Source organism: Phyllopteryx taeniolatus, chromosome 1 (assembly GCF_024500385.1).
Source record: "Phyllopteryx taeniolatus isolate TA_2022b chromosome 1, UOR_Ptae_1.2, whole genome shotgun sequence".
Lineage (NCBI taxonomy): Eukaryota > Metazoa > Chordata > Actinopteri > Syngnathiformes > Syngnathidae > Phyllopteryx > Phyllopteryx taeniolatus.
Window position 1 is genome coordinate 2,503,479 of NC_084502.1, and position 16,376 is coordinate 2,519,854.

Sequence of the window (16,376 nt, forward strand, 5' to 3'; positions counted from 1 at the left end):
AGTGGTGAGCTATCTTTACAATGTGATCCTTGGGGGCTGCCATGTTGGTGACCCCCGTATTAATAGGTTGTGTCAAAGTGGGGTGCATTTGAATGAAAATGTATCTCTGATATTCTACAGTAACCCAACAAAAGCAAAACTTTCTATCCATCAATCCATCCATTCATTATCCTCACTAGGGTCACGGCTGGAGCCTATCCCAGCTAACTGCGGGCAGGAGGCGGGGTACACCCTGAACTGGTTGCCAGGCAATCGGAGGGCACATATCAACAAACAAGCATTCCCACTCACATTCACACCTACGGGCAATTTAGGGTCTTCAATTAACCTACCGTGCATGTTTTGGGGATGTGGGAGGAAACCGGAATACCCGGAGAAAGCCCACGCAGGCACGGGGAGAACATGCAAACTCCACACAGGCGGGGCCGGGATTTTAACCCCGGTCCTCAGAACTGTGAGGCAGATGTGCTAACCAGTGGTCCACCGTGACACACAAATATTTCTACAAACTACTAAATACAACATGAACAGAAGTTCAGTGGCAGACTAAAGAATACGTCCATCCATCCATCCATTTTCTGAGCCGCTTCTCCTCACTAGGGTCGCGGGCGTGCTGGAGCCTATCCCAGCTGTCATCGGGCAGGAGGCGGGGTACACCCTGAACTGGTTGCCAGCCAATCGCAGGGCACATAGGAACAAACAACCATTCGCACTCACAGTCATGCCTATGGGCAATTTAGAGTCTCCAATTAATGCATGTTTTTGGGATGTGGGAGGAAACCGGAGTGCCCGGAGAAAACCCACGCAGGCACGGGGAGAACATGCAAACTCCACACAGGCGTGGACGGGGATTGAACCCCGCACCTCAGAACTGTGAGGCTGACGCTCTAACCAGTCGGCCACCGTGCCGCTAAAGAATACGTTTCAGTGAAAAAAAATCATTAACATGAAGATTCTTACTGTAGCGCAATTTAATGCATTGTAAAAGTGTCTTGAGAAATGTCTCAAATTAAGAAAACAGAATACCATTACTTCCATCCATCCATTTTCTACTGCTTATCCGAGGTCGGGTCGTGGGGGCAGTAGCTTTAGCAGGAATGCCCAGACGTCGCTCTCCCCAGCCACTTCATCCAGGTCTTCCGGGGGGATCCCGAGGCGTTCCCAGGCCAGCCGAGAGACGTAGTCTCTCCAGCGTGTCCTGGGTCGTCCCCGGGGTCTCCTCACGGTGGGACGTGCCCGGAACACGTCACCAGGGAGGTGTCCGGGAGGCATCCGAATCAGATGCCCCAGCCACCTCATCTGCCTCCTCTCGATGTGGAGGAGCAGGGGCTCTACTCTGAGATCCTCGCGGATGACCGAGCTTCTCACCCTATCTCTAAAGGGAGACCCCAGACACCCTGCGGAGGAAACTCATTTCGGCCGCTTGTATCCGGGATCTCGTTCTTTCACTCACTACCCACAGCTCGTGACCATAGGTGAGGGTAGGAACGTAGATCGACCGGTAAATCGAGAGCTTCGCCTTTCGGCTTAGCTCCTTCTTTACCACAACGGACTGATACAAAGTCCGCATCACTGCAGATGCCGCACCGATCCACCTGTCAATCTCTCGTTCCATTCAGAACTTGAACTCCTCCACTTGGGGCAGGATCTCATCCCTGACCTGGAAAGGGCGCACCACCCTTTTCCAACAGAGGACCATGGTCTCAGATTTGGAGAGATTTGTAAGTGCACCTATATACAGTATATATGCTCTGCTAAGTTCCATACACAATTACCACATGTAGTAAATGCTAAATGCAATCTAAAAATGGTTCTTTCCTTTTTTGTGTGTGTATTTATGAAGGTGGGTCAAATGTTAGCAAGGCAAAAACATCTTTAACTGCTCTGCTTTGAGACCAGGCAGCAAGAACAGTGCAACATCTTTATAGACTGAGACGCAAACACACTCGAACCACATACTAATTTTGACTTCATTAAGTCAGCTTTACTGCATGAACATTTAGGGCAAAAAACAACAACAAAAAAAGCTGCAATAAACAAACAGATGTGAATAGGCAGAACGAGGGTTACACATCACACACACATACACACACACACACAGAAACACTGAGGATGAGATCAGGGCGATGATTAGAGGAGCACTAACCAGGTCCGGACAGGTCTGTTGTGCATTTAAACAGATCAGGGAGGATCATAGGATCAAAGGGTAACGTAATTAGCACTTGGTCTTTCATGAAAAGTCATTTTTATTTGTTATCTCAATACGAATAGGGAAACATTTGGAAAGAGACACACATCGAAGTGCCAAACTGGTTATCAACTTTAACACCTATAGAACATGCACAAACACACACACTTAAAAAGACATCCCCACTCACACGCAGACAAGACAGTAGAGCCGGGCCACACTGCTCTATAATCTGCGTAATTTATATGTAGGTAGTGCAGACAGATCTCGCCTCTGGTGTACTCGGTCTTGTCATTGCATTTTGCTTATACGGTGTAAATTCCCAACAGCCATAGTTGTAGTTATAAGTATACAGTAGTTATAATAAATATGATTCATGTGCAGAAGACTCGCAGCTTTAGTTACTGGAAGATGGTGTGTGTGTTTTTTTTATATTTTACAAGCGAACAAATAGAAGAGCTGAAGCTCCATATACACGTACACGCGAGCACGCAACGGCAAAACTATTTGCCTTGTAATCACAAGTGCATACGCTCTTTGACGTTCCTGCTTGATGATGTCGCAATGTCCACAAACGGGCATACTGTAAATATAAACCTATCCGCAGATGACATAAATGCAGACTGACTCAAATGTCAAGTGCTCAGAAAGCCCTCCCACACACCTGTTCATGTCTGGTTTCTAACAAAGAGACCGGTAGTTTGCAGTCACATGCTACAGACAGAACCGCTGATTTCCACCTAGCACTACACACGCACAGCCAAGCAAGCTCCTTGGGTGGGTTACATCATAGTTATTTTAACAATGGCTTCCACTCAGGCTTTTTTGCTGGCTATGGTTACACGAAGGAGCGTGCTGTACTGTATATGTGTTTATGAGCACCCAGTTTGGTGGTGGTGGTGGTGATATTGTGCCACTGCTGCACCTTGGCCTTCAGAAGGGAATGAAAAAGCAGATGTGAACGTGATGCATTATTGTGAGTAAGCTATTACGCTCACTTGTAATGTTTCCTGCCCTTTTTCACACGCAGTTAAGTGTTCAGATTTCAGACAATTTTTCCTTGTCTCAAGCGTTTCTTTACTTGAACTATCCATCCATCCATCCATTTTCTGAGCCGCTTCTCCTCACTAGGGTCGCGGGCGTGCTGGAGCCTATCCCAGCTGTCATCGGGCAGGAGGTGGGGTACACCCTGAACTGGTTGCCAGCCATACTTGAAATAAGTAGCACAAAAAAGGTCAGTGAAGTGTTTTTTTTTCATCCTCCACTTGAATTTAGTTTCCTATTTTTTTTATATATTTCAAATATAAATTAGATTGAAACAAGTAAAAAAGGTCTCAAAACAAGTGACATTTTTACGTGGTGAGTCTTATTGTAAGTGTAATCAGATTAGTTTGGAGGCTTTTCACTCGAAATAAGATAAGGTGGTAAAATGGTAAGATTTTGAGTGTTTGCAGTGCGCTTGGAGGTTACGATAATTTATGTGTTTGTGTATATTGCTATCTTAGTTAATTGTCCGTTTGCATGTATCTGCATGTGTGATTACTGTGCGCTAACCTGCCAACGTGACATGTCCGGACACTGATGTGAGAAAAGCGAGGCACTGAGCCTAAAAAACAAACCGTGCCAGGAGGCGGACCTGAACAATGTGCTGCAATTACTTTATTACTTATTATTTGCCCAAGGTGTCATGTTGCCAGAGTCACCGGCACCATAAAAGACAGTATGGTTCAACGCTGTGCTTGTGTGTGAGTGTTTGCTCTGGCGGAGGCTCCCTTGTGACTGGTTACATCGGACATGCTCAAACAAAGCCAAGTAGACTACAGGAGCAGCAAGCATTTAGGGTCTGCCAGCGAGCATGAGCGCTCGTTTGGTTTCCCTACTTGCCATCATCTGGTTTGCTTCAGTCTCTTCCACACAATTTTCTGGGCTTTACCACCATTTGGATGTTCAATTGCTGCCGTCGTCCCGTGTGGCTTCAATGCTGATTTATTTGTGTGCATTAAAGGTGAGATCCACTTGCAAGCCAAAAAGCTGAAATGATAGCAGGCAGGCTAAGCCCCCGAATAAATACATATTAGCAACGGCTTAGCCGAGAGCTTGGTGGGCCCTGCGTCTTCATTCCACTTAGGCACGGGGCCAAATTTGTCTGCAGCCACGTTTTCTTTAGACGCCTACTGGCTCGCTTAATTTGCTGTAGTTGTTTAGTTGCTGGATACGGCTTAAAACCAGCACATGATGTTTTTTCTTGTGTCCTCGCGCCTACATGGATGATAATGACATCCTTTCATGGTAGAGACAGCAGAACAATGATGAGGATATCCAGTTCCAATCAAATCCCTCCCAAACCCCCAAGGCCAAGTGCAGAGTGACGCTATCTCCGTACATGTTGCTTGGCCAGTATATGTGAGGCAGATCTGTTTCAAATTAATTTGAAAAAGAAAAGCCATAAACCCCATCTGGGTCAATCTCTCGTCACAAAGCCCGTTTAAACACGTTTAACTTCATCTCCTCGTCGCTCCTCCGACCTCTCTCATTGTATTAAGAATGTCGCCCAACACCTTATGACAGCGACGTTTCTGTATGCTCTGCAAGAAGTCAAGGACATGACTGAGACTTCAAGGCCGTGTTCTACTTGCGGACTGTGTGAGCATGTGTGTGTGTGTTGGGGGGCATGCCTGTATCACTTGTAAACTCTAAAAGTTAATAATAGCCATCTGGCCAACAAACTGATTCCTAAATTCTTGTTTTTCCTGTGTCACTAATTTATCACATCATGATACATTTTTCTTTTAACCAGACTATTATCTCCAACTAAGATGAGTGCAATGAATGAAATGCGATGTAGAATGGATATATGTTTTTAACGGTAATGCGGCAAATTAGGACAACAGCCTTGTTGCCTGCTCACATATGGTAACTTCAATTTGTAAATATGTCAGGGGTCTGCATACCTCAGTATGTTTGTCCTGTGTGTGTAAACCTTTTGTAGCTCTCCAATTACACACACACGCACACACACACACGCACACACACGTGTTCTTTATGGGCAAGCTAATGGAGCTATGCTCTTCCTGCCCCTGTGATGTGGTTTACTGTTGTTTGATGTGCTCAGGAATCCAGCATAGGAGAGCACTCCGACCCGATCTTATCACATAAAAGCCCTGGCAATGGAAGAAGACACCCAACTTGCTTTTTTTTTTTTTTTTTTTTTTAAACTTAATAGAAATCAGTGTGCTTGTGAGGTTGTATGTTTGTGAGTGCCACTGTGAGTGTGTTCGTATGTGTGTATGCACATGTGTGCACCATTTCTTCTAATTCAATCAAGTGTAACCTAAGGCCAAATACACACTTTTGATTTTTGTAAATGCTGAACTCAGAGACCTGTGTATAGAATGGGGCAGTGAGTGCCAGGGAGTGTTGTGTTGTAATCCAATACATATTGTCAAATTCGGTGAATATCTCCACACAACACTCCATCTGTGTGCGGGCTGAGGAAAAAAAAAAAAAAAAAAAAAAAAAAAAAAAAAAAACCTAAATTTCTCCTACATAGCTTTAGAATAAAGAATCAAAGTTAGCTTAGATGGTGACTTAAATATATGATACTGAGCTCAGTATCTGTCTCCCTGTTATACTCATCAAAGTCACCAAAATCGCGTTAGTTGACCTTCCGCCAGGATTTTGGACATGGTCTGAGTAGCCGTAGGTTTAAACTGACTTTATACCACCAAATTGTCACACTGCCAGGTGCATCTTTAAGGACATGCGGTCGGAGGCGGCGACTTTATTCGGTTGACTATTGTATGCTGAAACAAAGACAATACAGTATATCCTTGATCTTAATAAAGACAGACACATACTGTGTGTATGCAAGCTCAACTGCAATTATTCAGGAATGCTCACATGTTGCACACTGTCTTTTTGTCTCTTTTACATTATTTTTCATTTCATCTATATATAGCTTGAATGCCAAACTGTCATCTCTTCTCACACTGTCCATTCTTGTCTATGCAGAACTTCTGTCTTGTTTTGTTAGTGGTGACCAGTCCTTTTTCTTCCCACTTGTTCGGCCCACATGAAGGCCGCCTCTGTCTTACTGACGCAAGTTTTACAAATGCTAGACTACACACATTATACTGCGGTTGCCATCTTGTGTAAGGAGACCATTTGCCTCAAATAGACTCTGGCTTTTTTGTTCCTTTTCTTTTCTTTGGATCACCACTAATATCTCAAAAATGACAGTTTATTGCAGAGTTGAAAAATCGCAATCGAATGAAATGTATTGTGCTTAAGCCATTTTAGAGCCTGCTTTTGAGATAAATTTATATTTTTTTTCTTTGCTCGCTAGAGACGACACAAATGACAGAATAAAAAGGAGCAAGCAAGAGAAGTTAAGCATGTCACACTGCCGAGCCACTGGAAGAGTCTGCTCATCTTTTTTTACTATGAGCGCCCATGCTCACATGGTTGTTCTTGTGTGCCTGAGGACTGGCATGCAAACACAGAAAAACAAATGCTTGTAGGCACTTGTTTTTGTGTGCACATAAACACATCAGAAAGATACACAGATTCAGCCAAACTTGCTCGGGCTGTTTTCTGCCGTTGCCGAGAAGCGCATAATGATAATTACGGTTTAGATCTGCATCCATAAATTAACCAAATCAGACACACGTTCGCAATCCACAAGTGCCAGCGGCTGCTGTGGTAAATTCATAGTGGGTGGTGGTTCGGTCATTCTTCTTGATTAAAACCTCCTGGGGAGGTGCTGTATGCCTGGCAACAGCATGCATTTTCACAGTAACAGTATTTTGAAAGCAGGTTCGATATATTTGAAGAGCACTACCATTCGGGTCACCATGTAAACAACTTGACCGGCACTCAGTCGAACTATGTCAAGACTAAACAACCCCTTTAATGTATCAAACCCAAACTGAACACCTTCCCAAAAAAATAAAAACAAAACAAAAAAAATAACCTCATAGACGTGATGAGAAGAATGAATCACCTCAAGGCTCTTTATGGCTCGAAGCCTCGTGAGTTTTTGACTTCTCACACCCTAACATTTACAAATGCTCTTCAACCGGTTTCTGATTAATGTACCACTAATTCATCTCAAAACTAAATGCACTGCCTCAAATTTTTTTTTAAACGTCTTTTATGCTCCTTTCATATCAGATAACGATTGACTTATACTGTAGAGCAGGGGTGTCAAACTCATTTTTGTGAATCCATATAAATGAAAGATTACCTCATATACTGTAATTACATACAGTATACACAACACATTGATGAATAACCTGTTTTGAAATAAGAAGCCTATAAAAACATGTTTTTCTTATTTCTTTTTAACGTGGGATTGGTAACAAAAAAATGCTTGCAAATATCTCAATGGTATTACACCAGAACACAATGAGCAAATTTGATTTGCTTTCGCGGGACACATAAAATGATGTGGCGGGCCGGGTCTGGCCCCCAGGCCACCAGTTTGACACCTGTGCTGTAGAGCAACATCCAATTTATAACAACTGTCTTATTTATCCTGTCATGTTTTTTTGTTGTTGTTTCTGTATATTATAACAAACTTCAGCAGTGGGCTTTGCATGTTTTATATTCATATTCTACTTTCAAACGTCTACCTGCACCACTGTGAATGAAGGTCAACTTTAGAGCTGCCATCCGCTAAGCAAAGTATGAGAGAGATGAAGGGGCAAAAAAAAATAAAAAATCTAAATCAAAAGTGAAAGTGACCTTTACAGAGGATTCAGTGAAACAAATTTCAACAACAAGATGATGAGAACGTGTAGAAGCAAAAGTGTTTAGAAGTAAATTTTCCATCCATCCATTTTCTTTACTGCTTATCCTCACGAGGGTCGCGGGCTGCTGGAGCCTATCCCATCTATCTTCGGCGGGAGGTGGGGTACACCCTGAACTGGTTGCCAGCCAATCGCAGGGCACATATCAACAAATCACCATTCGCACTCATATTCCCACCTACGGGCAATTTAGAGTCTTCAATCAACCTACCACGCATGTTTTTGGGATGTGAGAGGAAACCGGAGTGCCCGGAGAAAACACATTCAGGCACGGGGAGAACATGCAAACGCCACACAGGCGGGGCCAGGGATTTGAACCCCGGTCCCCAGAACTGTGAGGCAGATGTGCCAACCATTCGCAGACCGTGCCGGCAAGTTAGTTATGTTTACAAAAAAATAAAAAATTAAGATTTGTATGAAGAGAAAAACAGCCAGGTGGAGTCGGAGTCACGCACGCACACACGCAAGCAAGGATAAAGACAGACATGTATTTACACAAACCAGAGAAAACTGCAACAAGAGTTGGAGATCAGGTGTGTGTGTGTGCGTGTGTGAGTGTGTGTGTGTGTTTGCGTGTGCGAGTGTGTGTGTGCCTGTATACAAACCACAGAGTGTAAGAGGTGTTTACAGTGTGTGAATATGTGCCAGTAAGCTCCACTGGCTCACTTTGCATGGGCACAGAAACATTTTACATGCCCATTATGGTAAACCATGAAGGCATTCCTCTCAGCCACCATTTTAAATTGCTATTTTACAACTCAGCACATTCTATAACGTTACACACCCAGCTGTATCAAAGTCAAATAATCCCAGTGTATATCCCCTCCTACTGTGACAGACCCCCGACCCCCACCCCCACCAACTTCCTTCTCCTCATTCCATCAGTGACCCCGAGGGCTGGACTGTAGTTTAGGAGGCTATCACTGGTCACATCTGGGTGCTGTGTCCTGAGCGGGCTCTTTATGGCTGCAGGGACTGCCTAATCAATCGCGCGCTCACGTGCACACACGAACACGAGGCTTTCAGTCAATTAGCCCTGAGATTTATACAACCACACAAACGCGGGGGTGTTAGTCTCCCAAAAGCCAATCAGATTAAGCCAACTGGAGACTTGTACGCCAGCCAAATGACACTTATTAGCTTTTTGTGTGAGAGTGTGTGTTGTGTGTATTTGTGCATTTGCAAGGGACACTAATTAGCAGAGCTAGTGCACCTACTTCCCTACTTCCTCAGGACCATATCCTGGGATAGTAATTATTAGGTACGTGTGATAAATTCCAGGCCTTCTTCCACCCGTCAAAAGATAGAGCAGCAGGCTGAGGGAGTGGCAAACGAAGAGGAAAGAAGTTTATACTGAAAGTATCAGGTCAGTGTCACACAAGTCAATGAAGTAAAAGACAGGAGAGACTATCATACATACTTGATTCTCAGTATTTGGTACTTGCTTCTGCAGTATTGTCCCAAGTACCACCTTTGATGGGGCCCCTCTATCTTTTGCTATGCCTGTCACGTGTGTTTCAAATCTTCTCTACTTTAGCCTCCAAAATGGACATGATTTATTTATTTTTGCCCCTGGAAAAACGATTTCATTTATGTCTATAACTTTAACTAAACACTTGTGACGACACATTATAAGCAGTTTCTTCCGAGCAACAACTAATCACATTGTATTGAGGAGATGTTTATTCAGACGCTCAACCATACAGTCTTTTGATTCCAATATTGTGCAATCACTACTAGTGACCGTAAATTAAAGTTATAGAAGCCATGGTCCAATTCGCTGGAATCATATACTTATGATTTTATGCAAAAATATGTAAAGGGCGTCCTTGATTTACGACCTCCATCCCTACAGCTGCGACATAACCCAAAGTTGAAGTCAGAACGCGCCGTAACCTATCGCTGACTTGTGCTAATACAGTAGAAAAGCCAAAACGACACCCAAATATTTGTATGAAAAACACTTGGCCATAAATATCAAACATTGAAATGAAAATCAGTAGGTAGGTAGGTTAGCATCCGACTCATTTAGGGTTGCAGTGGTCTCAAGCCAGTGGTGAATGGTCTTCTCTGCTGGCCTAAACATTAACAGAAGCACTGGTCTACATTTCCAACCAAAATTCATATATATGTTTCATGAAAGTGTATTAACCTATTCCCAACAGTCTATTCTCTTCATTTTGAAGTGTTTCTCTCATACTGCTTCCTGTATGTGTAGTAAATGTTATATATTTTGTCCAATCAGATTTTAGCCTCTATGTATGTGCTGCCATGTGAATCTAATTTGCCGCAGGGCCTCAGAATCAGTGGTGCTGATTGACGTAAGCGTTGCCCAAACAGTGTCTTAAACCAATCAGATTTCAAATTCGTCCTCGCAGTGCCAACAGGCTGGCCCTCGATGACAGTCAGCATTTCAAGTCATCTAATTGGTTGGACAGAACAAAACGGGTTCAACCCAACTTCAGCTAGCAAATCTCAACACATTAATGCATTTAAAAATCAAGCATCTCTGGTGAGTATGATGTATTTATTAAATTTTTTTTGGGGGGGGGGGGTTTCATCACGTGATATCATAAATATCAATTCTGAACTGCTCTAGACTGTGTACGTGGGACAGTTGCTGGCTGTTATATTGGGTTTTTGAATAGTACAGTACTGATGTTTTCTAGAATTGTGATGTGATTTGGTGATATAAAGAGTTTGAATAATTTGGGCATGTCCCCATTGAAGGCCCAGGTACCAAATGAACGGCCTGACAGAATCAGAATCATCTGCATTTGCCACGTATGTCAAAAATACACAAGGAATTTGTCTCCAGTAGTTGGAGCCGCTCTAGTATGACATAAGCCACCGTATAAACTTTACACTCGGTGGTAACCTAGTAAATGTGTTAAGCACTCGAATATACTATATTGTTTCCAAAGACCTAGCTGGTATACAGTATATATTCTTCTTTCAGCCCACTTTTCCCCCCATCTTAAGCTCTCTTTTCTCTTTCCATTTATCTCTAAAACTCCTATGTTGATCTGGCCCCCCCACTGACCAAACGGAGAACGGAGAGGTAGTCAAGTAGGGCGGAGCCGTGCCCTGACATAATAACACAGCCAGCAAGCTGACAGCCGACACACATGTCGAAGGTAAACACGGGTGTCAGAGGGCACCGGAGCACAGACAGACATGATGAATGGCCCCGAGTTCCCACGAGGCGACACGCACACAAACCTGTTCAGGAAGAGGAAGGTGATGTGTGGTCAGCTCCACCTCATCACTGCAACACAGAGAATCCCTTTCAGCCACCTTCAATGTCTCATCGTTGCCTTAACACAACAATCGCACTTTTTTGAACACCATACTTGTGCACGCGTGCATCGGTAAGTGAGCGTCTAATCGCTCGCACAAAGCATCGACTGTGCGCATTCTTGTCTGTGTACTGTATGCAAGATCTTTTGAAGGTGACTAATTTCACAATCACATATGTGAGCACAATGCTAATGCAGCCCGATGCTGTAGGCTGGTCCCAAGCCTGGATAAATGCAGAGGGTTGCGTCAGGAAGGGCATCCGGCTTAAAACTTTGCCAAACAAATATGAGCGTTCATCCAAAGAATTCCATACCGGATCGGTCATGGCCCGGGTTAACAACGGATAACGGTAACGGATTAGTGGCTATGCCCCACAGGTAGGATGTGACCTAGAGGTAAAAGAGAAATTCTGGAAGGAGCAAGATGAAGTAGTTCTGAGAAACCCAGACAGAGAGAGTCATAATTGGTGCAGATTGTAATGGACATGTTTGTGAGGGAAATAGGGGTGATGAAGAAGTGATGGGAAAGTACGGCATCCAGGAAAGGAACTTGGAGGGACAGATGGTGGTAGACTTTGCAACAAGGATGTAGACTTTGCAACAAGGATGCAAATGGCTGTAGTGAACACTTTTTTCCAGAAGAGGCACGAACATAGGGTGACCTACAAGAGCGGAGGTAGAAGCACGCAGGTGGATTACATCTTGTGCAGATGATGTAATCTGAAGGAGGTTACCAACTGTAAGGTATTGGTAGGGGAGAGTGTGGCTAAACAGCATAGGATGGTGGTGTGTACGATGACTCTGGTGGTGGGGAGGAAGATTAGGAAGACAAAGGCAGAGCAGAGAACCATGTGGTGGAAGCTGAGACAGGACGAGTGTTGTGCAGCTTTTCGGGAAGAAGTGAGACAGGCTCTCGGTGGACAGGAGGAGCTTCCAGAAGACTGGACCACTGCAGCCAAGGTGATCAGAGAAGCGGGCAGGAGAGTACTTGGTGTATCTTCTGGCAGGAAAGGAGAGGAGACTTGGTGGTGGAACCTAACAGTACAGGAACTCATACAAGGAAAAGGGTTAGCTAAGAAGTGGGACACTGAGATGACCGAGAAGAGGCGAAAGGAATACATTGAGATGCGACATAGGGCAAAGGTAGAGGTGGCAAAGGCCAAACAAGGCATATGATGACATGTATGTCAGCTTGGACACTAAAGAAGGAGAAAATGATCTATACAGGTTGGCCAGACAGAGGGATAGAGATGGGAAGGATGTGCAGCAGGTTAGGGTGATAAAGGGTAGAGTTGGAAATATGTTGACTGGTTCCAGTAGTGTGCTAGATGGATGGAAAGAATACTTCGAGGAGTTGATGAATGAGGAAAATGAGAGAGAGGGGAGAGTAGAAGTGTGGTGGACCAGGAAGTGGAAATGATTAGTAAGGGGGAAGTTAGAAAGGCATTAAAGAGGATAACAAATGGAAAGGCAGTTGGTCCTGATGACATTTCTGTGGAGGTATGGAAGCATCTCGGAGAGGTGGCTGTGGAGTTTTTGACCAGCTTGTTCAATAGAATTCTAGCGTGTGAAAAGATGCCTGAGGAATGGAGGAAAACTGTGGTGGTGCCCATTTTTAAGAACGCGGGCAAGAGAGCTAGAGGAAGACCAAAGAGAAGGTTGATGGATGTCATCATAAGGGCAGTTGGTGTTTCTAGAGGAGGATGCGGGAGATAGGCTTACATGGAAAAGGATGACGCGCTGTGGCGACCCCTAAAGGGACAAGCCCAAAGGAAAATAAGAAATGTGAGCACAATGCTGCTGTACTGTTGAACAGTAAAACAGCAAACGTCTATGTGTGTGCATTGTAAAATATGCGCACTTTTTCCATGTTTTCATGGCGTACTTGAGTCTGGAGTGAGAGCGTCTAGGCCCTTCAGACAGATCAGTGAGCGGGGACATGACCTTGCCGCTCCAGCTGGACTCTTGAGTGTTTTGCTGCCGTAACCACGGCGATGGCTTTACAGAGACAGGATGTCTACATCGGGGATTTGAAAGTCATAACGTTGCTATTGCTCCAAGCTTCATTATGCCATGCTTGCTTGTTTGCTCAGACTTGCCAATGAAAGGTCACAGGAGGAAACTTGATGGACAAAGGAGTGAACATCAATTACGGTACGTGACGTTGGGATTTAGGGAACGGTAAGACTTGGCTTAAGACGGAACAATTTTTTTTAATAAACAGATGTTCAGCTGTTATACAGTAGAGGCTTAAAGTCTTTAATGAGTGAAAAGTTCGGAGTACATTTTGGTTTTTCAGACTGATTCCATGATTTCTTTGGAAACCTGAATTGGTTATTTGTTCTTTGAAAGATTTTGAGCAGTGTAACTTTATTGTTAAGACAATGAAAACCTTATTTTTTTTAATTTATTTTTTTATTTTTTATTTTTTTTTATTATTAAGAGGGCCAGTCAAACACAATTGGTTACACCTGCCTAATCTAAAAGTAAGAATCTAGTCCAGGACATAATTTCTAATATTTTGTCTTCTGCTGAATAAGCAAGCAAACCATTAGAAGCACATCCAGTTGTAGCCCATTGCAAACCTAAATCACAATCATAAAGATGGACAGTGTCATTCAAAACTGAGCATTAATGACCTTTGCAAAGGCAGAAGTTTTGATTGTATTGAATGACAGTTGGCAGTTCTAATATTGTAGATAATGACGATTATCTTTTGGATAGTAATAATCGTCAAGGTCTGCCAAAGAGGATTGCAAAAATCTCACCACTCCTCCTTGATCTGCTAACCGGTGCTGAAGAAATCACTCAAAGTGCTGTTCCAAAGTTTGCCGCCGTGGAATGTTTATTGGTATAGCGGTACATGGTGGCTTACAGAAACACCAAACACGGCTTCCTCCCATGTCATTTGCAGCTCCACTCCTTGTTTTCTCTGCCCTTTCTTCACTCACTCCTTCCATCATTCCCTTACTTCTTTTCCTCATCAACCACCCTCTCAATCAATCACTCCCTAAATCTACCATCTTTTTTCTATCATTTACTATTCCCTCCCTAAATCATCTTCTGCCTCTCTTGTAATTATTCTGTCTTTTGACAAATGTAAGTGTGATAGATGCCTCATCTTTCAAATGTTCAAGCAAAAACATTACTACTTCTAACAAATCTCCTCTTTGATGTAAACAGTACAACGCATCGCGTCATGCTTCAAACTTCTGCCACTTCTCTTTGCGAGACAAGTGAGGTGCGGGAAAGACCTACGGAAGGAAGCGGTCAGTTTTTGAAATAAAATAGTCTGCAGATGTGCTGCATACAAATGAGCCAAAAAAAATAAATCAAATCACTTTTCATCCTACTTTCTCTGCTGCCTGGTACCAAATGATCCACTAGGCCGCCGCTGCCACGTAGTTGGGCACGCCGGCTCTCGATGCATTTAATTACGAGTTCTAGTGTGCGTGTGTGACTACTGAAACTCCAGTCTGACTGACATTAGAATGAACCTGGCGTATAATTTTGATATTTGTAAATCTACATCTGAAAGAGACAAATCAAAAGCTCTTCGATCGATTAGTCTAATTATTACTTTTAAAAAGACTTTTCAACACTGAATAACCAGGAGGCTTTTGCTCTGGCACTCACCCCCGCCCCACAGACACACAAACACACACACATACACACACACACACATTTTAAAACATTGTCACATTGTTTGCTACAGCTGGTCATTTTCAATTTTTTTTCCCCATTTAAACAAATGCCACACTACAATTGAATGAAAGAGAAACTTGGCGCACACACGCGCGCACACAAACTTTTCTCCTGATTTCTAAGATTTAAATGGTTCAATGTGTGCAGACCGAATTGGATTGCAGCCTTCTCTGCTGCAAGGACCTCCCTCCATCTCACATTCTCCCATTACTTCACATTCTGTAGCCTCTCGGTCCCGTTTGCTTGTGTCTGCGCTAACTTGAACCAGAGCTGTGCTGTGGGAAAATGGTCTGTGAGTGTTTGGCTGTGTGTATGCATTTATCTAGAGGAGAGAGTGATCATATGCAAGCATGTGTTCTCATTCGGCATTCGTATGTCCGAGGCACCTTAAGATGCAAGTGAGTCTCACAAAGCTTCGCTCCACTCGCAGTTCAATGGTCTTCTAATCCTCATCGTCGGTGACCCCAAACCGATGCTTCTGACCTCCTCATGCACACTGCGTTGCATATGTAGTGCAGACCACACACACACACACACAATCATGGCCTCCGTGCCCCCTCCATCACCTTTTGTGAGTGTAGACTTACACACAAAAGGCATATGTAATTTTGATATTTGTGTCAGCCAACCATCACACTGATATTCTTCCTCAAATATGGCTGTAATGCTAATAGAAGAATGATTTAAGACTAGCGCCAGCAGACTATACAAGAGTAATTCAATTGTCAAGCAAATGTTCTGTGTTTGCATTTTCACATCTAAAAAGGAGACACAGCTTGTGACTGTGTCCTGCTGGAAACCACTGCTTAGATGGGGGAAAGTGGAACCGATATTATACCATATATGTGTTTCTATCTGTTTATATGCACACATTCTCTTTGCAAGACAATGGAATTAAAGGTTCCAATGACTATGTGTGATGTCATTGTCTGGCACTGGGTGTTGGTGTTTATGTTACTTTTCTGACGGCTATATTTTCAGCAACATGCACCTTCTACCAGAGATGTCAAAACAAACGCATATGCAGTTCCTCCACTGACACATTACTGAATTCACTCACACATTCATACACTAAAACACATCCAGTTCTACGTTTTTTTTTTTTTTTTTTTTTGTTAAACACAAAAACATCACATTTTATTACAGCTGCTCTCTCTAAGCTGAGGCTGCAGCACCTGTACTCAAACGCACAAAAGCAACAACTGATCCGACTAAAACTTCATGTGATATCCATGGGGGACTCATATGCATATATATTGCTTTATCATTTCATCTTACATCCAACTTGGGGAAAGCCCTTTTTGCTCCAGCATGACTGTGCCCCGGTGCAAAAAAAAAAGCAAGGTCAATTAAAGTTGCGAGCAACCCCCATGC

General features: G+C 43.4%; 1 protein-coding gene across 1 annotated transcript in view; it reads right to left on the bottom strand.

The window, feature by feature from the left end:
* The window catches only part of LOC133489445 (ERC protein 2-like), a 138,971-nt gene that overhangs the window by 58,082 nt on the left and 64,513 nt on the right, over positions 1-16,376 (bottom strand).